Source organism: Erpetoichthys calabaricus, chromosome 2 (genome assembly GCF_900747795.2).
Source record: "Erpetoichthys calabaricus chromosome 2, fErpCal1.3, whole genome shotgun sequence".
Classification (NCBI taxonomy): domain Eukaryota; kingdom Metazoa; phylum Chordata; class Cladistia; order Polypteriformes; family Polypteridae; genus Erpetoichthys; species Erpetoichthys calabaricus.
In genome coordinates, this window is record NC_041395.2 from 1,372,973 (window position 1) to 1,399,987 (window position 27,015).

The 27,015-nt window shown below is 43.1% G+C and overlaps 1 protein-coding gene across 1 annotated transcript in view; it reads right to left on the reverse strand.

Annotated features, from left to right (window-relative positions):
- LOC114643014 (uncharacterized) overlaps positions 1–27,015 on the reverse strand; it is a gene marked incomplete at its 3' end in the record, with an annotated part of 1,911,439 nt that overhangs the window by 1,362,527 nt on the left and 521,897 nt on the right. The gene's annotated exons all lie outside the window — the stretch shown is intronic.

The following is a 27,015-nucleotide window of genomic DNA, read 5'->3' on the forward strand; positions in this document are numbered from 1 at the left end:
CATCCGCCTGCGCTCAGATTATAAAGTATATACTGTATATATATGCAAAGAGATAAAATGAAGAAGTTTGCATTAATGATGAGGGTAATTGTGTAGATACCCCGAGTCTGTACTCGGTGAAAGGCGCTATACTGACATTCACTAAACTGGACTGTGCTAAACTGGAGGACGTCAGGCTCACTTTGCGGTGTCGTTTATGTCCCACCTGCTATCTAGAATGACATCAATGGCGGATGAGCCGCCGCACTTTGTGTTTGAATTAAACCCGCACTTTTAATTTCTGTATTTTTTTATTCAGCTAGCAGGTCGCGTGATTGACAGTCGCCTGTCGTCTTTGTTTTATTCGTTTTACTTCTTTATAATCTGCTTGCGTGTTTGCTCAGATCTTCGCAGTCCTGCGTGTCGACTCGACGGTTCACTAAATTCATAGTCTCAGTCGTTTTGTGTTTTCTGAAGTTTACAAAAGCAGAAAGAGCGGCTTACCTGCAGCGGCCACGTTCACTCGCAGTCCTGTCGCCGAAGTTTAAATCTCACGAATACGCTGACGATGAGTGGACCTCCATAAACGACCTTTAAGGACGCCGATTGATTTTTTTTTATGTCTCCGGCTGAAGGGCCCGCACCCTCATGAAAGTGAACCCCGCTGACTGACTGACAGACTGACTGACAGACTCGCTTTCTATTTCGCAGTAAACAAACGTCGGCGAGGAGGAGCTACTGTACACTCGCCAGCCGTGTGTGTCTTTGTCATTTAGTTAGAAGAACCGCCGATCTCGGCCGAGTCCGCTAAGCAGGATAGGGTGACGGCTGACCTGCCGACTGAATGACCGGCGCCGTCTTATGTGGACCTTACGGGCCGGGGTTCACCGACAGCACCGAATAGAAAGTGAAAAGTGAACGAGCGGCGCCTTTTCATGAGACCCTCGTAATACGTGGCTATCACATTTTCACTGCCCAATTATGAACGTAAAAATAGAGGAATTGCAGTGGACTCTCACACGGAGTCAGTGGGCTTTACTGGGACAGAGAATCAGATCACCAAGAGATTCTGGCAAAAGGGACATTTAAACGTTTAGTATGAAGTTCTAATTCTAAAACCATCGATGGATTCAGTGCCCAAGTGCCTGCCATGATGAGCGGCGGCCTGTCCAGGGTTGGTTTCAGCTTCAGCCCGCTGTGCCCCCTGCTGCTACTGACAGGAAAGACGGCTTAGCTGAGGTCCTCTACACAGGTGACAGAAGTCCACAGGTCTTTACTTAAGTGAAAGCACAAATACACCAGTAAAGTAGCCAGTCCAGCGTGGTGTTTAGTGTGAACATTAACTGAAGCTCCTGACCTGCATCTGCAGGATTTTATGCATTGTGCTGCTGCCACTTGATTGGCTAACTCGATAATCGCTGGATGTGATGTAACAGTGCGGCCATATTCAGGTGTGACCTGTTTGTATTTCTAATTAGACAGTGAAGTTTACTTACTTTAGATATTCATTCAGATGTGCAGTGCGACGCGATGCTGGGTGCTGTGCAGTCTCGTCTGTGCCTTTGCTAGGCTGGTGTGAGTGTCATCAGGCAGTTCTCCTCACCTTCTGTTAACTCGGTGTGACAGTGCACTGTTTAGTCCATCCATCCATGCTTATTCAGGGCAGGATCACAGCAAACACTGGGCACATGGCAGGAACAGGGCGCCAGTTTAGCATCACCAGTCCACCTAACTGGCATGTCTTTAAACTGTGGGAGGAAACCCACCAGAGACTGGGAGAACATGCAGACTCCACACTGGAGCACCAGGGGCTTGAACTGAAGGTATCCTTCAATAAGGGTGTGCACAAAAAGGTGAACTTCAAAAGGGCGACCTCAATTGAGCGCGGCATTTTAATATTCTTGCTTTCGCCTTTTTATATGTTCAATCATTTCCTTTATCTAATAAATTTTCTGTAATAATTTTGTTGCGTTTGCCTTTATTCGCCTGCACCCAATTGAGGTCGCCCTTTTGAAGCTCGCCTTTTTGTGCGCGCCCTTATTGAAGAGAACCAAACTGAAGACAATTCTCAACATTCAGGAGAGGAGGAGACTTCTGAGGTGGAAATGCTTAGTGAAGGTGACGGGTGCAGCACAAGGACATGAGGATTTCTGAAAGGACAGAAAGAAAGGCCACTTAACTCAGTCACTTGACTCAAGGAATAAAGGAGGTTAAAAATTAATCAATCAATGCAGCTTATATACCGTCTCTAAAATAACTTCCATCCATCCATCCATTTTCCAACCTGCTGAATCCGAACACAGGGTCATGGGGGTCTGCTGGAGCCAATCCCAGCCAACAAAGGGCACAAACCAATCCCGGGCAGGGTGCCAACCCACCACAGGACACACACAAACACACCAAGCACACACTAGGGACAATTTAGAATCGCCAATCCACCTAACCTGCATGTCTTTGGACTGTGGGAGGAAACCGACGTAAACCCGGGGAGAACATGCAAACTCCACACAGGGAGGACCCGGGAAGCGAACCCAGACGGGTCTCCTAACTGCGAGGCAGCAGCACTACCACTGCGCCACCGCGCCACCCCTGAAATAACTTTTCTTTCTTTAATAATTTTTTCTTAAAGGAGCTCCACAAAATTAACAATATTTTTTTAAATGAGGTACAGTGGAACCTCAGTTCACGAACGTCTCGGTACACGTACAACTCGGTTTACGACCAAAAAAGTTCGCCAAACTTTTACCTCGGTTCACGACCACACACTCGGTAAACGAACAAGCCAGTTTCCCTTTCGGTTTGTGCGCGCTGATGATTTCCACACGTGTTGCATTGTTCTCGGTCAGACGTGCGTGTGTGCTTTCGCTGTGAACTCTTTGTGCTCTACAGTATTTCGTGTGCTTTTGCAGTTAACCATGGCTTCTAAGCAAGTGAAGAGTGGTGAGAAGAAAGTTTTGCAGAAAATTGAAATCGAAGTAAAGAAAGAAATTATTGAAAAGTATGAGTGTTACTCACCACCCCGGTCTGCCAATCCAGAGGCACTGTCCCTTCGTGTTACTGATCTTGCCGCTGAAACCTACGATTTCGACTATTCTAAAGCAGAAAGAATCTATTAAAGCAGCTGATGTTGCAAAAGGAGTTACAGCGTTAACCAGGCAGAGGCCTCAAGTGCTGGAAGAGGTGGAAAAACTGTTTGCCAGTTTACTCGTTTACCAATTTGAGAACCCTCGTGCTTTCAAGAAGCACAATGTAAACAAAGCCAGACTGCCAGTGATGTGGAGGGCAAACACGAAGGGTTGGGTCACAAGGACTTTGTTTTTGGAATGGCTGCACGAGGCTTTCACTCCCACCAGCTAAACACCTAAAAACACCAGAAATCACAAGAGAGAAAACACCTGAAGGAAAACATCCCTCCATCACGGAGCCAGACTCTCCCTCAAAACTGTAACCTCCTCACTTCATGCCAGACCTGGACTCATACAGGGTTAGTTTTCTTGGTGGTTTATGGTTAGTTTTTGTATTACAGATTTTTCAAATGTTCCTTTTTTCCCCTGTGCCTAAAACTCATTAAAAGAAAGTGTTTATACAGCGATCGGTTGCAATGTTACAGAGAGAGAGAGCAGGCTCGCATGCTGCTGAGATCGAGCGAGCCTACTCGTGCAGCTGAGCAGGGAGCCTGGGTGTTTGTGTCAGTGTTATTCAATGTTTTTACATTAGTGTACTATTACACTGTGCATTCTATGGAGTAATTAACTATATTTGTGCTTAAAAATATTTTTAAAAAAATGTATTTACATACAGTTCGTACGGTCTGGAATGGATTAATTGTATTTACATACAATCCTATGGGGGAAATTGCTTTGGTTCACTACCAAATCGGTTTATGACCAGAGGTTTGGAACGAATTATGGTCGTGAACCGAGGTTCCACTGTACAAATATTTTAACATCCCCAGTATAAAAACTGAAGTATTCAAGTTAAAAGAAAAAATCTTATTCTAAAAAAAATGTATGCATAAGTTGTAAATTATGGGGTAGCACAGTGGTAGGGCTCCCTGTGTGGAGTTTGAATGCTCTCCCCGTGTCTGTGTGGGTTTTATCTGAGTGCCCCCCTTACCTCCGACAGTCTAATGACATGCAGTTTAGGTGGTGTGTGTGTCTGTGTGTCTGTGTGTGTGTGTGTGTGCGTGTGTTTCTATGTGTGTGTGTTCGCACCCTGCAATGAACTAGCGGTGGCCTGTCCAGGTTTTGTTCCTGCCCTGAGCCCAATTCTAGCTGGGATAGGCTCTAGCATAAAGTGTACCGCCACCCTGTCCTGGACTAAGCGGGTTAGAAAATGTCTGTAATATTTATATGTCAACAAAATGTCAATACATTACGTGCACTTTGGTGTTAAGATCTGTCATTGAAATGTTTTCTTGTTATCAGGCATTTTTAGACACTTATGTCAAAAGGAAAGCACCAGAAAAAGTGGCCTCACTTGTGTTTTACTTTGTTTTAGTTTACAGTATAATATCGAGAACGGATGCCGTGGATGTAAGAGCTGTGATAAATAAAGTTCCCCTCCATATTAAAACATTGTCTCGCCAAAAGTGACGTGCGGTGAGGTTCATGGCTGGTGACTCCTTCAGAGTGACATTTACAAATATATGAACCCCAAAGAGCAGCTCCTTCACTATTCACTTGGCAGCCTGCAAATTGACTGCTGGTTATGTTTCATATCTCATCTCATTCTTTACACACGCAGGTAAGGCTCATATTCGACTACTAAAGAGCGTTACGTTTATAGCGGCTAGAGAGAGTGGAGAGAGCGGACGGAGCACATTTGCTCCTCACCCTTCATTCATTTTAAATTTGTTGTTTCAATTCCACAATTCAAACTCATTCAATACAAATGAAAGTACAGAGTGGTGTACAAAAATCAGATTTCAATTTTGATGTTAATTGAAATATTTAGTCGTTTTTCAAAGCTATTTATTCTGATGCTTTAATCAATTTTAATACAGACTGTTCAACAAAAGGATAACAAGAAAAACAAAAGAATATTTTATTTAAGGTCAAAATTAAGTTTTAAATATTGCATTGTTTATTTCTTAGTCTGATCCCATTGTTTATAAAGCTGAAAACCGTTTATGCTCTTACCTTTATTTGTAAATGAAGTCCATGCGCCTATTGTTCTCCACGAAAATCTCCGTCACTTTTTTGCAAAAGTCCTCCTCATTTCCCTTCAGTTTTAAAAGTCTCTCCGCCTCAATGGAGATCATCGCCAAGAAGAACAGCAGCGACGAGTACCTGGTGGGCTCACATGCACCCCCTTCAGGACACCACGGTACTGTCTGCCTCACCTTGTGACTTTTCACTGCAGTTTTATGTTCGATCAGCAAAACTAAATGTGTCACACGCGTTCATTAAAGATATTAGCCAGACAGTGGAAAGTCAGGGTGTGTAATAAATGTGACTGCAAACCTTCTACTGACAACATAAAGACAGACAGCAACAACGGAAAGTGTATTATCGCAAGGAAATGCTGAGAAAAATTCACATCAGCATAACTTGTAGACAGGAGGAGATTAACTATGAGGGTCAAACAGGCCATATATTTTTGTATGAAAACTATTGGTTTACGAATAATTACTATCGGTTTGCATGCATAATTGGTTTGTGTGTGTACAATACTGGTTTCATTCATACAAACAATATTGGTTCATGTCCGTATATTGTCAGATTGTGCGTCAGCTATATTTGTTTGTATATGCATAGCACTGGTTTGCATATGAACTATATTGAATCTCATGTGTATATCACTGGTCCCATCCATCCATCCATCCATTTTCCAACCCACTGAATCCGAACACAGGGTCATGGGGGTCTGCTTGAGCCAATCCCAGCCAACACAGGGCACCAGGCAGGAAACAATCCTTTGCAGGGTGTCAAACCACCGCAGGACACATACAAACACACAAACACACCCAGCACACACTAGGGCTAATCTAGAATCACCAATCCACCTAACCTGCATGTCTTTGGACTGTGGGAGGAAACCGGAGCGCCCGGAGGAAACCCACGCAGACACGGGGAGAACATGCAAACTCCACGCAGGGAGGACCCGGGAAGCGAACCCAGGTCACTGGTCCCAATACGTTTGTTATTGGTTTATGGGTGAACTGCATCAACTTCGGCTTGCACGTTATCTGTTCCGGTCTAACAATGGATTTGTGTATGCTCTAGTATTGGTTTCATGCACGTCTTACCCAGGTTTCATGTGAGTAACACGTCGGTTTTGTGCCTGAACTCTATTGTTTGTTATGTCTGTACTATGTCAGTTTCTCGTATGAAACATATTGGTTATGCATACGCACCCTATTGCATCAGTTCTGTGTGTGAACTATATTAGTGGTTCACGTGATCTTCAGTGGAAATGGCAGAGGCAAGAAACAGGAACTCAAGGGCCAGTACAATCATGGAGTATGCAGAGAAGTGGCTAGGAGAGGGGTCTGCGTTTAAACAGCACAGTATTTTTTCTACACAATATGTTTGTGAAAGGACTTGGTGGTAATTATTACTATTTAACAGAATCTACCCTTGAGGCTGGAATGAACACAAGGCTCATGTTAAGTACATATTCGGCGGTCTCTTTATTCGCTTCCATCCATCCATCCATTGTCTCCCGCTTATCCGAGGTTGGGTCGCGGGGGCAGCAGCTTGAGCAGAGATGCCCAGACTTCCCTCTCCCCGGCCACTTCTTCTAGCTCTTCCGGGAGAATCCCAAGGCGTTCCCAGGCCAGCCGGGAGACATAGTCCCTCCAGCGTGTCCTGGGTCTTCCCCGGGGCCTCCTCCAGGTTAGACATGCCCGGAACACCTCACCAGGGAGGCGTCCAGGAGGCATCCTGATCAGATGCCCGAGCCACCTCATCTGACTCCTCTCGATGTGGAGGAGCAGCGGCTCTACTCTGAGCCCCTCCCGGATGACTGAGCTTCTCACCCTATCTTTAAGGGAAAGCCCAGACACCCTGTGGAGGAAACTCATTTCAGCCGCTTGTATTCGCGATCTCGTTCTTTCGGTCACTACCCATAGTTCATGACCATAGGTGAGGGTAGGAACATAAATCGACTGGTAAATTTTTCACCACGACAGACCGATGCAGCGCCCTCATCACTGCGGACGCCGCACCGATCCGCCTGTCGATCTCACGCTCCATTCTTCCCTCACTTGTGAACAAGACCCCGAGATACTTGAACTCCTCCACTTGGGGCAGGATCTCGCTACCAACCCTGAGAGGGCACTCCACCCTTTTCCGGCTGAGGACCATGGTCTCGGATTTGGAGGTGCTGATTCTCATCCCAGCCGCTTCACACTCAGCTGCGAACCGATCCAGAGAGAGGTGAATATCACGGCCTGATGAAGCAAACAGGACAACATCATCTGCAAAAAGCAGTGACCCAATCCTGAGCCCACCAAACCGGACCCCCTCAACGCCCTGGTTGCGACTAGAAATTCTGTCCATAAAAGTTATGAACAGAATCGGTGACAAATGGCAGCCCTGGCGGAGTCCAACTCTCACTGGAAACGGGTTCGACTTACTGCCGGCAATGCGGACCAAGCTCTGGCACCGATCGTACAGGGACCGAACAGCCCTTATCAAGGGGGCCGGTACCCCATACTCTCGGAGCACCCCCCACAGGATTCCCCGAGGGACACGGTCAAATGCCTTTTCCAAGTCCACAAAACACATGTAGACTGGTTGGGCGAACTCCCATGCACCCTCCAGGACCCTGCTAAGGGTATAGAGCTGGTCCACTGTTCCGCGACCAGGACGAAATCCACACTGTTCCTCTTGAAACTGAGGCTCGACTATCCGACGGACCCTCCTCTCCAGGACCCCTGAATAGACTTTTCCAGAGAGGCTGAGGAGTGTGATCCCTCTGTACTTGGAACACACCCTCCGATCCCCTTTCTTAAAGAGGAGGACCACCACCCCTCGGGACGTGGTCGAAGTTCTGCCGGAGGTGGGAGTTGAAGCTACTTCTGACAGGGGGCTCTGCCAGACGTTCCCAGCAGACCCTCACAACACGTTTGGGCCTACCAGGCCTGACCGGCATCCTCCCCCACCATCGAAGCCAACTCACCACCAGGTGGTGATCAGTTGACAGCTCCGCCCCTCTCTTCACCCGAGTGTCCAAGACATGTGGCCGCAAGTCCGACGACATGACCACAAAGTCGATCATCGAACTGAGGCCTAGGGTGTCCTGGTGCCAAGTGCACATATGAACACCCCTATGACTGAACATGGAGTTCGTTATGGACAATCAGTGATGGGCACAGAAGTCCAATAACAAAACACCACTCGGGTTCAGATCGGGGGGGCCATTCCTCCCAATCACACCCTTCCAGGTCTCACTGTCATTGCCCACGTGAGCATTGAAGTCTCCCAGCAGAACGAGGGAGTCCCCAGAAGGTATGCCCTCTAGCACCCCCTCCAGGGACTCCAAAAAGGGTGGGTACTCCGAACTGCTGTTCAGTGCATACGCACAAACAACAGTTAGGACCCGTCCCCCCACCCGAAGGCGGAGGGAGGCTACCCTCTCGTCTACTGGGGTAAACCCCAATGAACAGGCTCCAAGTCGGGGGGGCAATAAGTATACCCACACCCGCTCAGCGCCTCTCACCGGGGGCAACTCCAGAGTGGTAGAGAGTCCAGCCCCTCTCAAGGAGATTGGTTCCAGAGTCCAAGCTGTGCGTTGAGGTGAGCCCGACTATATCTAGCCGGAACCTCTCAACTTCGCGCACTAGCTCAGGCTTCTTCCCCTTCAGAGAGGTGACATTCCACGTCCCAAGAGCCAGCTTCTGTAGCCGAGGATCGGACCGCCAAGGTCCCCGCCTTCGGCCACCACCCAACTCACACTGCACCCGACCTCCTTGGTCCCTCCCATAGGTGGTGAGCCCATGGGAAGGGGGACCCATGTTGCCTCTTCGGGCTGTGCCCGGCCGAGCCCCATGGGTGCAAGCCCGGCCACCAGGCGCTCGCCATCAAGCCCCACCTCCAGGCCTGGCTCCAGAGTTGGGCCCCGGTGACCCGCGTCCGGGCAAGGGAAAACGCCGTCCAAAATTTTCATTCATCATAGAAGGTTTGTTTAAATGCTCTTTGTCTCATCCCTCACCTAGGAGCAGTTTGCCTTGGGTGGCCCTACCAGGGGCATAAAGCCCTGGACAACAGAGCTCCTAGGATCATTGGGACACGCAAACCCCTCCACCACGATAAGGTGGCGGTTAAAGGAGGGGTTAATTCACTAACACAACTAATTAAAGACAACATTGGAGAAACTTCATTTGATCTAAATAAAAGGTATAACTGGGTGTCATCTGCATACGAGTGAAAATTAACATGATGCTTCCTAATGAGAGATCCCAGTGGAAGCCTGTAAAGTGACAACAGTGACAATCCCAGTACTGAGCCCTGCGGGACACCATATCTCACTTCTGTGTATAATGATGGAGTCTTGTCAGCACATTTCTGTACGTATTGGAATCAATTTGATAAATAAGAACTAAACCAGTGGTTCTCATTCTGTGGGGCACAAAGTAACAAAAAAGGGGGCGCAAAGATGTGAAAAAAAGAAAACAAGAATCAAAAATATGAAAAATCCATCTATTAAAACCAAAACAAATTAACTTAAACTACATTGATACTAGAAAAATAAATATAGAGTTAGATAAATGTCGATAAAAGTTAAGTAGGTATAATAAAATATGCATCTATGATATATCATTAATTACAAAAGAACAAATTGGTATTAGTGGGCTCCTTTCAAAAAATCGTTAGGGGGGCGCAATTAAAACTGTTATGAAAATTCGGGTTGTAAATATTTAAAGGTTGAGAAACGCTGAGCTAAACCCTGAAAAGGCTCATTGAGTAAATAAAACCTTCCCCTTTCCTTAGGGCAGGTGTGAAGTGAAACTACCCTGGAGGATACATTTGGGGTCTCTGATAACATTCCTCAGACTGAAGAAGCTGCTTGGATGAGCAGTGAAACGTTTCTACCTAACAAGAAAGAAGTCCAGTGGCCGTGACTCAACTACCAGATAATTTCACCTGGATGACTGAGAATCTTCACAGACATTTACATGTTGCTTGCAACACACGACTGTACTTTTTCACACAGCTTTTGCAAACTAGTTACTTATTCTAAAGACAAAATATTCTACATTTACGTCTAACGCCTTTAACCAACATAACATTGAGTTACTACTGGTTACATTTCTTATTCCCAGCGATCCCGCACTGCGCGTACAGACAGGTGAAGTGACTTGCTGCTGATGGTCACACAGTGTAAGTCTCAGGACTTGAACCCACAAACGCAGGGTTTTAAAGTGTAAAGTTTTAACCACAATGCCACACTGCATGCACATCTACAATGTTATTATTATTTGACATGATATAAATGTGTCTATTCTTTGAAAAGCTAAATATTTCATATTTAGAGACCTGCATGGGTGAGTTACGTCATATTGAGCCATCTTACATTTCACAGTTTTGTGACAAAGCAGATGCGTTTTTTAAGATGCAGCCGAGTTTTGCCCTGACCATTGCGAGTACCAGGGGGAGACTGACAAAGTACTGCCACTCCAATATCTGATAAATAAGATTTACTGTGATATTTAATGGGCACTGTAAAGGGTTAAATCACATTGGACCTCCATTATTTTCAGTTTTATGACAAGACAGATTCCTTTGTTAAAGTTGAGTTTAACATTTTTGACCCATGCAGGACCAAAATGTGGAATGTCTATTTTTTCAAATAATGGATCAGTTTGTAATGATGCTGATTAATGTACACGCTGTAGAATATTTTGCCTTCCTGTTACAAAAGAATAAGAAGCTGGTTTGCAAAAGATGTGTGAATAAGTAGCTGACTGCAAGCTTATACTGGATGTAGCTAGGAGTGAATAAAAAGCCAGCCGATTGCATACCTAACCTCAGCCCCGTGATCAGTTCAGAATTAAGGGAAAATACGGTTAAAAATAATTACCACCAAGCCCTTTCACAAACATACGGTGACGTGCAAAAGCATTCAATCTCTTTACAAGTCATCATAATTTTCTGTTTGACAAAAGATTTGTTCACATGTTTATTCATTCAGTCTTTTTAATGTGAACTCTTGTGCTGTAACAATACGTTTCCAAAGTCTAAATAAACCCTTTTCTGTAGATCAGGGGTGTACAGCTCCGATTCTGGTGGGCCGCAGTGGCTGCAGGTTTTCATTCTAACCCTTTTCCTAATCAGTTTTCACTGCTAATTAACTCCTTTTCCCTCCATTTTTATAGCCCTGTTTTTTAGGGTTCAGTCCTCTGACTTGATTCGTTTCTTCATTAAATGGCAGCCAAACAGAAATGAGACGTGAAACGAGCCAACAGATGACCAGCTAAACTGAAACGTCAAACTCCAGCCAATTTCACTCCAGCCAGTTTCTTAATAAAAAGCCAATTCTTGCTGTTAATTAAAGCTGTTATTGAATATCATGACTTGTTGCTGCTGTCATTCTGCCACAGCAGACTGTTGATTTTCTGTTTTTTCAAAGACCACCGTCTTTGAGGTTGTGGTGACCTGAGCAGACCAACATGACTGAGACCTTCACCTTTCTTTATTTTCAGGTTAGCTGGTCATGTGGCGGCTTGTTTTGTGTCTCATTATTGTTTGGCGGCTCATTAAAGAAAAAGAAACTACTAAGGGGTCTGAGTCACGTCAATTAAAATGACGGCAAAACAAGTGAATCAGCAGCAAAAATGGCTCACTAATTAAGAACATGGTTAGAATGAAAACCTGCAGCCATTGCGGCCCACCAGGACCGGAGTTGGACACCCCTGCTGTAGATGTTTAACTGAAGAAGAAAAACACCAAAGTGAGTGTTTGCATTAAGTATTCAAGCCCAGTACACTTCTACTTTGTCAAGAGCCCTTTTGCTGCCGTAGCAGCCTTCGCTCTTTTGGGGTATGTAAGTATGCCCTAGTTCTGCACATTGTTCAGGAGTGACTCTTCCTGGCAGGATTTCTAGAGACCCTCTACGTTGGTGGGATGGCACCTCTGAACAGCAGTTTTCAAATAGAGCCATAGATTCTCAACAGGGTTAAGATCAGGGCTTTGACTTGGCCATTCCAAAACATTCACCTTTCTGTTTTGAGCCACTCCACTGTCACTTTGGCTTAATGCTGAGGGTCATTGTCATGATGAAAAATTAATCTCCTCCAAAGTTTTAAATTCATAGCAGACTGGAACAAGTTCTCCTGCAGTATTGTGTGCTATTTGTGCCCATTCATTGTCCCTTCAACTCTGACAAGATTCTCAGCCCCAGCACATGAAAAACACCCCCATAGCATGACACTGCCACCACCATATTCCACTGTAGGTATGTTGTTTCTTGAGGCCTGGGCAGTGTTATTATTACGCCACACACACCTCTTTGAAATCTGACCAAAAAGTACTATTTTGGTCTTGTCTGACCATAAAACCTTCTTCCACATCATACCTGGGTCTTTGTCTTTGTTGCAAATGCCATACGTACTTTTATGTGGACCTTCTTAAGGAATGGCTTCCTTCTTGTTACCTTCCCCTTGAGGCCTGTTTTATGGAGAGCTCTTGAAATTGTGGACCCCTGCACCTTCACTCCAGTTTCAGCCAAAGAGCACTGCAGACGTCTGAGAGTGACGGTTGGATTTCTTGTCACCTACCTCACCATTCGATGTCTCACTCTGATGTTTAGTTCTGAGGGACAGCCTGTTCCAGTAAGAGTCTGTGCTGCTGTGATGAACCTTCCACTTTCTGGTGATGGACCCAGCAGTGTGCCATGGGACATTCAAACTCTTTGATATTTACATAGTCATTTTTTCCTACCTTGTTCATTTCAATAGCTTTGTTTCTCACATCAGTAGAATACGCCTTTGTCTTCATTTTTGCAGTGACTGTCCACCAAAGACTACTAGAGAGACAGAAAGGACTCACAAGTGGCACCTCATTATGTTTAATTATGACTGTCACCTTTGTGCCAACTATAATATCGAGGATAATCTAAATAGTAAGGTGTAAAAATTTAATACTAAGGTGAGAGCTGCTGTTGACATAGTTGTACCTGAAAAGACAGTTAAAAAATCTTCTAGCATTGTTATACTATGGAAGACCCAAAGAGTGTCTGATTTAAAGAGAACATGCTGGAGAGCTGAGCCTAAATGGAGAAAAACTAAACTAACTATCCACTATGAAATATTAAAAGTTAAAATAACAGAATACAATAACACAGTCCGTCTTGAGAGGCGCTGCTATTTCTCTAAGATTATAAATAACAATGCTAGTAATCCCAGAGTCTTATTCTCGACGATTGATCGTCTGTTAAACCAGGTTACTCAATGGAATGCCTCCTAAGTACTTCCAGTGAAACCTATGAGGCTATTGCTGTATTTTTCAATCAAAAAATTAATGATATTCGAAATAACATAGTATATCTCCCCAACACTGCGGATCCTCCTAAACCCCAGTATTCTGTTATAAACAAGTTAAACTCTTTCACTAGGATAGGTTTACCTGATTTATATAAAATAATTTCTCAACTGGGGCGGCACGGTGGCGCAGTGAGTAGCGCTGCTGCCTCACAGTTGGGAGACCTGGGGACCCGGGTTTGCTTCCCGGGTCCTCCCTGTGTGGAGTTTGCATGTTCTGCGTGGGTTTCCTCCGGGCGCTCCGGTTTCCTCCCACAGTCCAAAGACATGCTGGTTAGGTGGATTGGCGATTCTAAATTGGCCATGGTGTGTGAGTGTTTTTGTGTGTGTCCCGCGGTGGGTTAGCATCCTGCCCGGGATTGGTTCCTGCCTTGTGCCCTGCGTTGGCTGGGATTGGCTCCAGCAGACCCCCGTGACCCTGTGTTCAGATTCAGCGCTTTGGAAAATGGATGGATGGATGGAATTTCTTAACTGAAACCCTCCACCTGCATCCTTGACCCAATACCAACAAGTTTTTTCAAAGAAGTATTGGGCATGCTAATTGATAATATTCTTGACATATTAAATTCGTCATTAGATACGGGGGTCTTCCCAGACTATCTTAAGACTGCTGTAGTTAAGCCCCTACTCAAGAAAAATAATCTTGACCCCCCTGCTTTTGAAAATTTTAGACCCATCTCTAACCTGTCTTTCTTAAGTAAAATTCTAGAGAAGGCAGTCATTATGCAGTTAAATGAGCACCTCAATAAACCTGCTATTCTTGATAAATTTCAGTCAGGTTTTAGAACAAATCACAGCACAGAAACTGCACTCGTTAAAGTAGTAAATGACTTGCGGGTAAATGCAGACAGAAGCCATTTATCTGTTCTCATCCTCTTAGATCTGAGTGCCGCATTTGACACCATTGATCATAATATTCTTAGAATTCGCTTTAGTCAATGGGTGGGCCTCTCTGGCAGTGTCTTAAATTGGTTTGAATCCTATCTGGCAGGGAGAAAATTCTTTGTTAGTTGTGGTAATTACAACTCAAAGACACATGATATCCTATGTGGTGTTCCGCTGGGTCCGCTGCTCTTCTACCTGCTTCCATTAGGTCAGATTATCTCAGAGCACAACGTGAGCTACCACAGCTATGCTGATGACACACAACTGTATTTATCAATTGCACCTGATGACCCCGATTCTCTTGATTCACTAACACAATGTCTTACTTGTGTTTCTGAATGGATGAATACTAATTTTCTCAAGCTAAATAAAGAGAAAACTGAAATTTTAGTGATGGGCAATAATGGATACAATGAGGCTATTAGAAATAAACTGGATACATTAGGATAAAAAGTCAAAATGGAGGTAAAAATCTTAGGGGTAACTGGGATTTTAAATCGCATATTAATCGCATATTAATCAGACCACTAGGACAACATTTTTTCACTTAAGAAACATAGCAAAAGTTAGACCTCTTATATCATTGAAAGATGCTGAGAAATTAGTTCACACGTTTGTTTTCAGTGGACTAGATTACTGTAACGCACTCCTCTCAGGACTACCCAAAAAAGACATAAATCGTTTACAATGAGTGCAGAATGCATTTGCTAGAATCCTAACCAGGAAAAGAAAATCCGAGCACATCTCTCCAGTTTTGATGTCACTACACTGGTTACCTGTGTCATTCAGGATTGAGTTTAAAATTCTGCTTATGGTTTATAAAGCCTTAAATAATCTCGCTCCATCTTATATATCGGAATGTCTGACATCTTATATTCCAAATTGTAACCTCTGATCCTCAAATGAGTGTCTCCTTAGAATTCCAAGAGCAAAACTTAAAAGAAGTGGTGAGGCGGGCGGCCTTCTGCTGTTATGCACCTAAAATCTGGAATAGCCTGCCAGTAGGAATTCGCCAGGCTAATACAGTGGAGCACTTTAAAAAACTACTGAAAACACATTACTGTAACATGGCCTTCTCATAACTTCACTGTAATTTAATCCTGATACTCTGTATATTCAATTCATTATAATAACTATTCATGGTGGCTCTAAAATCTGTACTAACCCCTACTCTCTCTTCTGTTTCTTTTCCCATTTTTCTGTGGTGGCGACCTGTGCCTCCACCATCTACTCAAAGCACCGTGATGTTCCAACATTGATGGATTAAAAGCCAGAAGTCTGCATGACCATCATCATCAAGTCCTTCTGTGATAACCCTAAATACAAAGAGGACTATATCATTTATGGTAGGTAGAATGCCCAGAGGGGACTGGGTGGTCTCATGGTCTGGTACCCCTGCAAATTTTATTTTTTTCTCTCCAGCCGTCTGGAGTTTTTTTTGTTTTCCCTGGGCATCAGACCTTACTCTTACTCTATGTTAATTAATGTTGTCTTATTTTAATTCTTACTTTGTCTTTTATTTTTCTTTTCTTCATTATGTAAAGCACTTTGAGCTACATTATTTGTATGAAAATGTGCTTGTAAGAGCCAATCTTAGAAAGTAAAGGTTTGAATTAAACTCATATTAATGTTTGATTAATTTGAATAGAATATAATTTCTTCTATAGTCATAGTCAATGGTATAGTCCTTTTCCCCTATAAGTTAGTAAGAGATAGAATCTTCTTGCTATAACTGAGAAACAGTGTGATAATAAGTTGTTGTTGTGTTTAGAACAGGTCCCAGTAAACAGGGACTTGAAAGACCCATTTTTAAGTTAGAAATGGGATAAGCATACAGTTTTCTGACCATTTTGAAATGGTTCAGAAATTATAAGTGGTTAGTTACGATTTAAGATGTAACAAGATAGATAGATAGATAGACAGATAGATAGATAGATAGATAGATAGATAGATAGATAGATAGATAGATAGATAGATAGATAGATAGATAGATAGATAGATAGATAGATAGATAGATAGATAGATAGATAGATAGATAGATACTTTATTAATCCCAAGGGGAAATTCACATTCTCGAGCAGCAGCATACTAATACAAAAAAAAAAAAAAAAAAAAAGAAACAATATTAAATTAAAGATTGATAATAATGTAGGTAAAAACAGACAATAACTTTTTATAATATTAACGTTTAACCCCCCGGGTGGAATTGAAGAGTCGTATAGTGTGGCGGAGGAACGATCTCCTCAGTCTGTCAGTGGAGCAGGACGGTGACAGCAGTCTGTTGCTGAAGCTGCTCCTCTGTCTTGAGATGATCCTGTTCAGTGGATGCCGTGGATTCTCCATGATTGACAGGAGTCTGCTCAGCACCCATCGCTCTGCCACGGATGTCAAACTGTCCAGCTCCATGCCTACAATAGAGCCTGCCTTCCTCACCAGTTTGTCCAGGCGTGAGGCGTCCTTCTTCTTTATGCTGCCTCCCCAGCACACCACTGCGTAGAAGAGGGTGCTCGCCACAACCAACTGATAGAATATCTGCAGTATCTTATTGCAGATGTTGATGGACACCAGCCTTCTAGTGACATATGACCAGCTCTGTCCTCTCTTACACAGAGCATCAGTATTGGCAGTCCAGTCTAATTTATCATCCAGTTGCACTCCCAGGTATTTATAGGTCTGCACCCTCTGCTCACAGTCACCTCTGATGATCACGGGGTCCATGAGGGGTCTGGGCCTCCTAAAATCCACCACCAGCTCCTTGGTTTTGCTGGTGTTCAGGTGTAGGTGGTTTGAGTCGCACCATTTAACAAAGTCATTGATTAGGTCCCTATACTCCTCCTCCTGCCCACTCTTAACAAGATTAAGCTTAGAACTGAACTTTTCTTATTATAAATTTTTCCCTTTTTTTGTTATTTTAATTTTCTTTTTGTGTGAACTGTTTTCATTTGAAACTTAACTAAACTTTTAAAAACGAAGATATTTTGTCTGTGGAATCATTTCTGTGCGTCAGGCCTTTATTGAATCCCATTTTTTGAGTTAGAGCTGCTGAACTTTAGAAACTTTGGGAAAACGCAGCTACATTTTCGTCAGAAAACTTGCCATTTGAAGGCCTCGAACTGAAACTGGAATCTACCATCTGAGGACAGAGGACACTTCTGCTACAGAACTTGTCAAGGAAAGAAAAAGAACTGAGTCATTCCGAGGCAAGGTCGCCGTACCTGAACTTAAGAAGATTTTAAGAGACTGTGATATTATAAAAGACATTGTGGATGATTGCTTTTGCTTTTGCCCGAGTCATGGAAGCTTAGCTGTAAAGAAGTCGTTTGTTGTCAGTGTTCGACTGTGGCGTTTGTTGCTGTCAGGAAACGTGCTGCCAGTCATTCAAACTGCTGTCATGGCAGCGTCTAAGCATAGTTCAAGTGAAATCGGGAATGATTTGAGTACAGATTCAAAGCCAGAGAATGTAATTGGAGATCTTAAAGATCTTATAAGTAGAAGGAACGATCAGCTTTCTGTGCTTATGACCAAAATCGACAGCCTTAAAGATTCTAAAGAAAATCTTGTAGAAGTAGCGCAAAGGTGTGGAATCTTTCGTGATACGCACAGTCACATTGAGGAGCTGAATAAAAGATTATTATTAGCGCTAAGTAAAGAAAGTGCAATTAAGAAACAGAAAATGACATTCGCAGAAAGCTCTAAGAAATGGAACGAATTTATTGACATTACAGCAGCATGGCTGAAAGATGCAAATAGACTGTTAACACACACATCCGACGAACAGCTAGTTAATCAATTTGAAGAGATGCAATTGCAGGAAGGGTTCGCTCAAAGTCAAAGGTACGAAAGGCTTCTCCGCAGTTAAAGCGCGCTTTGGATATTAAATGTGACTCTTTAGCCCAGAAAAGCGCTGCAGCAGCATCATCACCCTCTTCGACAGTCACACTTGAACGCACAGAACTTAATAGAATCTTACAAAGGTTAGAAGAACTCGAGTCGGAAAGGCAGGAACGACCATTAATTATCTCAGGGGCCCGTTCGCAGACTTACAAACAAGATTTTGTTGACGTGCTCATGCAGAATCAAGCTGAAAGTCAAAAAAATCAAGCCGAATATCAGAAAGCAATCACTGAAATGGCTAAATCGTTAACCCAACAAAACACCGCTACTACTCTATCACCTCCTGCGCCGCGTGGCGAAGTACCACACAGACAGGTCCCTTTATTTTCAGGTGACCCGTTGGCATATGCAGACTTTATTAGGGCTTTTGATCGCGCTGTTGGGGATGTGCTAGAAAACCCTCATGATAAATTAGATTACCTGATCCAGTACACCAGAGGTTCTCCCCAAAAAATGATTAAAGGCTGTTCACGAATGTTACCAGAAGCAGGTTACATAGAAGCCAGAATGTTGCTTGAAAGATTTTATGGCAATAAGTTATTCGTAGCAGACGCATATCTCGATAAAGTACTGAAATGGCCTCAGATGAAGCAAAACGAAGGGGAGGCTCTAAGAGATTATGCTAACTTCCTCTCAATCTGCATGAACACTATGAATGATTCAGGGAATGGTGGAGAATTCAATAACAATCATAATGTACGTGCTGTGCTTAAAAAACTTCAATTTCCTGTGAGAAATGAATGGACGAGATATGCTTACAAGCTTCAAGAAAAGGAAAAGAAAGCAGGCATACCTGAATTAATTAGCTTCTTGCGTCACGAAGCTGAAATGCTGCTACACCCTGTACACAGTCCCATTTTACAAGACTACACTTGTATAGAGAAAAAAGAAAAGATCGACAAGGGTAGACTTCCGCTAAAGAGTGGCCAGCGATCAGGAAGTATTTTCACTACAAGTATATCTGATGCTGCCGAAAACGAGACTCAAGAAATCCCTGTCAAAAAGACTGTTAATGTTATATGTGCATTTAAAAAGCCTTGGGTATTCTGCAATGGCCAGCATATCCTTGCTGAATGTAGTAAAATCAAAGAACTGCCACAAAAAGAAAGAATTGACTTTTTAAGATCTAAAGGTTTGTGTTTTCGCTGTCTCAAACAGGGACACCTTGGTAAGAACTGTAAAGAAAGAATGAAATGCCAGACATGTTCTTTACAGCACCCAGACATCCTGCACATCAAAAGAGGTTGGAGTGACACCTACTGAAAAGGAAACCAAGACTGGGACTTGTGCCTTTACTGGGGCGCACTGCATGTAGTTCCCGTTCAGGTAAAAGAAAAGTAAAAGGTATGTAGAAACATATGCCTTTATAGACCTCGGCAGTACAGTAACAATTTGCACTGAAAGACTCCAGAGACAATTAAGCCTTCAAGGAAGACGAACACAAGTATTCCTCAAAACTATAAGTAACTATGATGATGATTCAAAGATAATAACTCAATGTTCTGTCTTAGATAGATAGATAGATAGATAGATAGATAGATAGATAGATAGATAGATAGATAGATAGATAGATAGATAGATAGATAGATAGATAGATAGATAGATAGATAGATAGATAGATAGATAGATAGATAGATAGATACTTTATTAATCCCAATGGGAAATTCACATTCTTCAGCAGCAGCATACTGATACAATAAATAATATTAAATTAAAGAATGATAATAATGGAGGTGAAAAACAGACAATAACTTTGTATAATGTTAAATGTTAACGTTTACACCCCCAGGTGGAATTAAAGAGTCGCATAGTGTGGTGGAGGAACGATCTCCTCAATCTGTCAGTGGAGCAGGACAGTGACAGCAGTCTGTCGCTGAAGCTGCTCTTCTGTCTGGAGATGATACTATTCAGTGGATGCAGTGGATTCTCCATAATTGATAGGAGCCTGCTGAGCGCCCTTTGCTCTACCACAGATGTCAAACTGTCCAGCTCCCTGCCTACAATAGAGTCTTCCTCATCAGTTTGTCCAGGCGTGAGGCGTCTTTCTTCTTAATGCTGCCTCCCCAGCACACCACCGCGTAGAAGAGGGCACTCGCCACAACTGTCTGATAGAACATCTGCAGCATCTTACTGCAGATGTTGAAGGACGCCAGCCTTCTAAGGAAGTATAACCAGCTCTGTCCTTTCTTGCACAGACCATCAGTATTGGCAGTCCAGTCCAATTTATCATCCAGCTGCACTCCCAGGTATTTATAGGTCTGCACCATCTGCACACAGTCACCTTTGATGATCACAGGGTCTATGAGGGGTCTGGGCCTCCTAAAATCCACCACCAGCTCCTTGGTTTTGCTGGTGTTCAGGTGTAGGTGGTTTGAGTCGCACCATTTAACAAAGTCCTTGATTTGGTTCCTATACTCCTCCTCCAGCCCATTCCTGATGCAGCCCACGATAGCAGTGTCATCAGCAAACTTTTGCACACGGCAGGACTCCGAGTTGTATTGGAAGTCAGATGTATATAGGCTGAACAGGACCGGAGAAAGTACAGTCCCCTGCGGCGCTCCTGTGCTGCTGACCACAATGTCAGACGTGCAGTTCCCAAGACGCACATGCTGAGGTCTGTCTTTAAGATAGTCCACAATCCATGCCACCAGGTATGAATCTACTCCCATCTCTGTCAGTTTGTCCCTAAGGAGCAGAGGTTGGATTGTGTTGAAGGCGCTAGAGAAGTCCAGAAACATAATTCTTACAGCACCACTGCCTCTGTCCAAGTGGGAGAGGGATCGGTGTAGCATATAGATGATGGCATCCTCCGCTCCCACCTTCTCCTGATATGTAAACTGCAGAGGGTCAAGGGCGTGTTGAACCTGTGGCCTAAGGTGGTGAAACAGCAGCCTCTCCATGGTCTTCATCACATGTGATGTCAGAGCAACAGGCCGAAAGTCATTCAGCTCACTAGGACGTGATACCTTTGGGACTGGGGTGATGCAAGATGTTTTCCAAAGCCTCGGGACTCTCCCCTGTTCCAGGCTCAGGGTGAAGATGCGCTGTAGAGGACCCCCCAGCTCCGATGCACAGACCTTCAGCAGTCGTGGCGATACTCCTTCTGGACCCGCTGCTTTGCTGGCACGAAGTTTCCTCAGCTCTCTGCTCACTTGAGCTGTTGTAATTATGGGTGGGGATGTCTCTCCTATGCTGGTATCAGCAGAAAGATGTGTGGAGGGTGCAGTACTCCGAGGTGAGAGTGAGAGTGGGTTAGGGTGGTCAAACCTGTTAAAGAAGTTGTTCATTTGGTTTGCTCTCTTCACGTCTCTCTCGATGGTGGCACCCTGCTTCGAGCTGCAGCCAGTGATGATCTTCATCCCATCCCACACTTCCTTCATGCTGTTATTCTGCAACTTCTGCTCCAGCTTTCTCCTGTACTGCTCCTTCGCTGGACTCGGAGTTCCTTCTGCACGCGCTTGAGCTCATGCTGATCACCGTCTTTAAAAGCCCTTTTCTTCTTGTTCAAAAGGCCCTTGATGTCACTTGTAATCCATGGCTTGTTGTTAGCATAGCAGCGTGCAGTTCTTACTGGAACTACAATGTCCATACAGAATGTCTTATCAGATTTACAAGTCTGTGGTCTCAATGATGATGAATTTATTGATTTGCCAAAGGTCTTTACACAGGTCTCCATTCCAGTGAATAGAGAAAATATTCAACTACAAGAAGGTATCAATAAGTGGCAATATCTTAAAGAGGTACGTCTAACGCATATTAACTCTGAAGTTGATCTTTTAATAGGAATCAACTACCCAGAAATCTTCGAGCAGTCACGATTCATAACTAGCCAAGGAGGTGGACCTCATGCTATGAAGATTGCACTTGGATGGGTGGTCGGCGGATCATACAAAGAGATAGATGACCTCACAAAACAAAGTGGTAAGATGCCCAAACATTCAATCAATCGTGTGTCAATAACAGAGATTGAGGATATGTTGCTGCAACAGTATAACACAGATTTTCCAGAGCGCAGCTGTGAAGAAAAGGAGGACATCATGTTCATGCACATAGCCTCAGAATCTGCAAGTCTGGTAGGTGGCCATTATTGTTTAAATTTACCTTTGAAGGATGAAACACTGAAAATGCCAAACATTTGCTGTATTACTGAACAGCGTACTATTGGACTCAGAAGAAAACTGAGCAAAAATTCAGGTTTCCACTGAGACTATAAAGCCTTCATGAAAGACATTATAGACAAGGGTTACGCTATCAAGGTACCCAAAGAAAACCTAAATTGCAATGAAGGCAGAGTGTGGCACATTCCACATCATGGTGTGTATCATCCAAAGAAAAATAAAATTCGAGTGGTCTTTGACTGCACTGCCACCTACCAGGGGACTTCACTTAATGAGCAATTATTAAAAGGCCCCGACCTAACTAACACACTCATTGGTGTCCTTACAAGATTCAGAAAGGAGCCAGTAGCATTAATGGCAGACATTAAGTCAATGTTCTACCAAGTTAAAGTACCAGATAGAGACACTGATCTTTTACGTTTTTTATGGTGGCCTGAAGGTAATCTAAGTAAAGACCTTGAAGAATTTAAAATGACAGTACATCTTTTTGGTGCTACTTCTTCACCCAGTTGTGCTTCTTATGCTTTGTGTAGAACAGCCGAATATGCCAGAGATACATCGCTTGAAGAAAGCAGTGGCTTGGTTCCTCAAGTTTAAAGACATGCTGCTGTACTTAAGAAATGACAGAAAAACATTCCAACTAGAAGTCAATCAATCAAAAAGTAATCCAGAAGAACAAAAATCACCCAATCACTTATTATTAATGAAGACACAACCTAAAATGCCACCTGAACTCGTTTCAGAAAATGAACCATACCCAAGAAGATGCTGGAAACAAATACATGGCTGGTTTGTTTTGGAAAAGATGGACTAAAGAGTATTTGCCAGTACTTCAAGAACATCAAAAATGGCTTGCACCAAGAAGAAATTTTGAACCAGGGGATGTTGTTTTAATCGTAGATAAAGCTACACCTCGCAATTCCTGGGTAATGGGCCGAGTCATCAAGATGATGCCAGATGCCAAAGGTGCGGTCAGAAGAGTTTGTGTGCAGACCAAAACCAGCACACTGGACAGACCCGTGAACAAACTGTGCCTGCTTCAAGAAAAAGCAAATGTTTGGAATATGAAATTTTTAAAATGTTTATTTGCAGTCTTATTGCTAGTGATTTGAAAACAATAGTTAATATAAAGTTAATTGGCTCATATTGAAGTAAAAGTATAGTAATTGTCTCCGCTCCTGCATAGCCAATTAGGGGCTGGAAGTGTAAGAGCCAATCTTAGAAAGTAAAGGTTTGAGTTAAACTCATATTAATGTTTGCTTTATTTGAATAGAATATAATTTCTTCCATAGTCATAGTCAATGGTATAGTCCTTTTCCCCTATAAGTTAGTAAGAGATAGAACCTTCTTGCTATAACTGAGAAACAGTGTGATAATAAGTTGTTGTTGTGTTTAGAACAGGTCCCAGTAAACAGGGACTTGAAAGATCCATTTTCAACTTAGAAATGGGATAAGCATACAGTTTTCTGACCATTTTGAAATGCTTCAGAAATTATAAGTGGTTAGTTACGATTTAAGATGTAACAAGATTAACCTTAGAAATGAACTTTTCTTATTATAAATTTTCCCCTTTTTTGTTATTTTAATTTTCTTTTTGTGTGAACTGTTTTACTTTGAAAATTAACTAAACACTTAAAAATGAAGATATTTTGTCTGTGGAATCATTTCTGCATGTCAGGCCTTTGTTGAATCCCATTTTTTGAGTTAGAGCTGCTGAACTTTAGAAACTTTAGAAACTCTCTGAATCTCTCTCTCTCTCACACACACACACACACGCAATGTGGTTAGTTAAATATATACAGGATAGGATCTAGAATCCATGACACAGAATTGACTTTCATAGCTTTTTCTGTGTGTTGCCACTCTGTAATTTGAGAGTATTCAGTCTGGCAATATGGTGCAGCCTTAGTTTGTGGCAGACAGACACAACTAAAGACATGAGCATAACATGATGGTTGTCAATTTCAAACTGTGTGTTTCTCGATGTGCTCCTTGAGAAAAAAACACATCATCTGAACCAATCTCAGCCCAAACAAACTGATTGATCAAAGATCCACTGACAGCTAGTCCTAATGTCGACTGTCAGATAACACGCTCAGCTACTTTGACCACCTTGACTGGACCCTCAGAAGGAATCATCAAACCTCCTTTGTTTTTTAATGTGAGTGAGTGGCAGCTTTGATCATATGATGCTGGTACAGCATCTGTTACCAAACTAGCACGGCACACATCACAGGACAGCTTTCTCAAAATCCCGTGTAAGGTCTTCCTGACCTCCCACTGATTCCTGAGGTGGATTTCTTTGGGAAACCAAAGTTTGAGAAATGTTAACAGCCAACAACAATCTACATACTGTAGTTAGTGACTAAATACGTTTAGCCAGAACGTTGTTTGGAGGCTCAGTTGAGCGCATAAATGCATAGCTTTGCTAACTTAGCCTGTCGTAGCTAAAGTTAAGATTATAAAACAGGATTTTCTAATGGCCAAATATAACCAAAACAATTGTTCAGCCTTACCTATGAAATGTAATCCCTGTGATCTGGTTTGGAGCGTACAGCGGTTTGAACAATCCCAAGCAGCACATGCGTGAGGCATCTTTATCCACTACTTCACTGCCACTTGAAATATGGCGGTGACGTTGACATACGATGCTGCTGGTCATGCGGCGTCTAATAATTCTATGTCTATGGTCGCTGCTGTTCTTCTTGGTGATGATCTCCATTGAGGAGAACTGAAGGGAAATAAGGAGGACTTTTACAAGAAAGTGACGGAGATTTTCGTGGAGAAGGACAGGTGTGTGGACTTCATTTAGAAATAAAGGTAAGAGCATAAACGGTTTTCAACTTTATAAACAATGGGATCAGACTAAGAAATAAACAATGCAATATTTAAAACTTAATTTTGACCTTAAATAAAATATTCTTTTGTTTTTCTTGTTATCCTTTTGTTGAACAGTCTGTATTAAAATTGATTAAAGCATCAGAATAAATAGCTTTTAAAAACAACAAATATTTCAATTAAGGTCAAAATTGAGATCAAATTTTTGTACACCACTCAGTACTTTCATTTGTATTGAATGAGTTTGAATTGTGGAACTGAAACAACAAATTTAAAACACATGAAGGGTGAGGAGCAAATGCGCTCCCTCCGCTCTCTCTGTCTCTTACCTGCGTGTGTGTAAAGAATGAGATGAGATATGAAACATAACCAGCAGTCAATGTGCAGGCTGCCAAGTGAATAGTGAAGGAGCTGCTCTTTGGGGTTCATAGATTTGTAAATGTCACTCTGAAGGAGTCACCAGCCATGAACCTCACCGCACGTCACTGTTGGCGAGACGATTTTTGAAATATGCAGGGGAACTTTAGTTATCACAGCTCTTACATCCATGGCATTATACTGTAAACTAAAACAAAGTAAAACACAAATGAGGCCACTTTTTCTGTTGCTTTCCTTTTGACATAGGTGTCTAAAAATGCCTGATAACAAGAAAACATTTCAATGACAGATCTTAACACCAAAGTGTGCGTAATGTATTGACATTTTGTTGACATATAAATATTACAGACATTTTCTAACCTGCGTAGTCCAGGACAGGGTGGAGGTTCACTTTATGCCAGAGCCTATCCCAGCTAGAATTCGGCGCAGGCAGGAACAAAACCTGGACAAGCCACCACTAGTCCATCGCAGGGTGTGAACACACACACACAAACACACACACAGACACGCACACACACACACACACACCACCTAACCTGCATGTCATTAGACTGTCGGAGGTAAGTGGGGCACTCAGAGAAAACCCACACAGACACGGGGCGAGCATTCAAACACCACACAGGGAGCCCTGCCACTGTGCCACCCCATAATTTACAACTTGTGCATACATTTTTTTTTGGAATAAGATTTTTTCTTTTAACTTGATTACTTCAGTTTTTATACTGGGTATGTTAAAATATTTGTACCTCATTTTAAAAAATATCGTTAATTGTGCAGCTCCTTTAAGAAAAAATTATTAAAGAAAGAAAAGTTATTTCAGAGACGGTATATAAGCTGCATTGATTGATTAATTTTTAACCTCCTTTATTCCTTGAGTCAAGTGACTGAGTTAAGTGGCCTTTCTTTCTGTCCTTTCAGAAATCCTCATGTCCTTGTGCTGCACCCTAACGTTTTCTTTCCGTCACCTTCACTAAGCGTTTCCACTGGCAGTGATGCACCTCAGAAGTCTCCTCCTCTCCTGAATGTTGAGAATTGTCTTCAGTTCAAGCCCCTGGTGTTCCAGTGTGGAGTCTGCATGTTCTCCCAGTCTCTGGTGGGTTTCCTCCCACAGTTGCAAGACATGCCAGTTAGGTGGACTGGTGATGCTAAACTGGCACCCTGTTCCTACCATGTGCCCAGTGTTTGCTGTGATCCCGTCCTGAATAAGCAGGTTAAGATGATGGATGGATGGATGGATGGATGGATGGATGGATGGATGGATGGATGGATGGATGGATGGATGGATGGATGGATGGATGGACTAAACAGTGCACTGTCACACCGAGTTAACAGAAGGTGAGGAGAACTGCCTGATGACACTCACACCAGCCTAGCAAAGGCACAGACGAGACTGCACAGCACCCAGCATCGCGTCGCACTGCACATCTGAATGAATAT